Source organism: Falco biarmicus, chromosome 13, assembly GCF_023638135.1.
Source record: "Falco biarmicus isolate bFalBia1 chromosome 13, bFalBia1.pri, whole genome shotgun sequence".
Lineage (NCBI taxonomy): Eukaryota > Metazoa > Chordata > Aves > Falconiformes > Falconidae > Falco > Falco biarmicus.
The window spans coordinates 27,669,011-27,669,568 of record NC_079300.1 but is presented as its reverse complement, the minus strand read 5'-3'; positions in this window follow the sequence as shown (position 1 = coordinate 27,669,568).

Below are 558 nucleotides of genomic sequence, written 5' to 3'. Positions count from 1 at the left end.
TCAAGTTGTTATTGATTTCAAAGCTCACAATGGGATCATTTCTGACTCTGAAAGCTTATGTCCCAAGAAGTACTCTTGTGTGTTCAGTGTCAGAAAAGCAAATAGCCATAAGTCAGTTATTACTGTCTTTAACTAGTGTGTGCCTGAGGAAGGTTGTGTTGGGCAGGCATGAAAGATTTGGTCAACAGGATTCGAGAGCTGGAAGTAACCTGTAAACACAGGTGGTTATTTGAACTCCTTGTCTCAGGATTTGATGGCAGTGGCGGACAGCATTTCCAGTGCTGACACCCTGGGTATGTTTGCCAATATGTGTACTGTAAACAGTCTAAATTGCGCTAAAATGGTGGTTACTCGAAATCATTATCTTTTTACAAGGAAGAGTCTGCCAGTCCCAGGGTACCACCTGTTGAACTGATAGCCACTTGGATGAGCTATCTCGGGTGAGAAATGGAAATCTGAGGAAAGTGATGCAGAAAAGAAAGAGGTGGGGCGCAGCTTCAGGCAATAAATTATTACCTCTTTTTGTGCTGAGAAGAAAGGCAAGGCCCTCTTGATTTC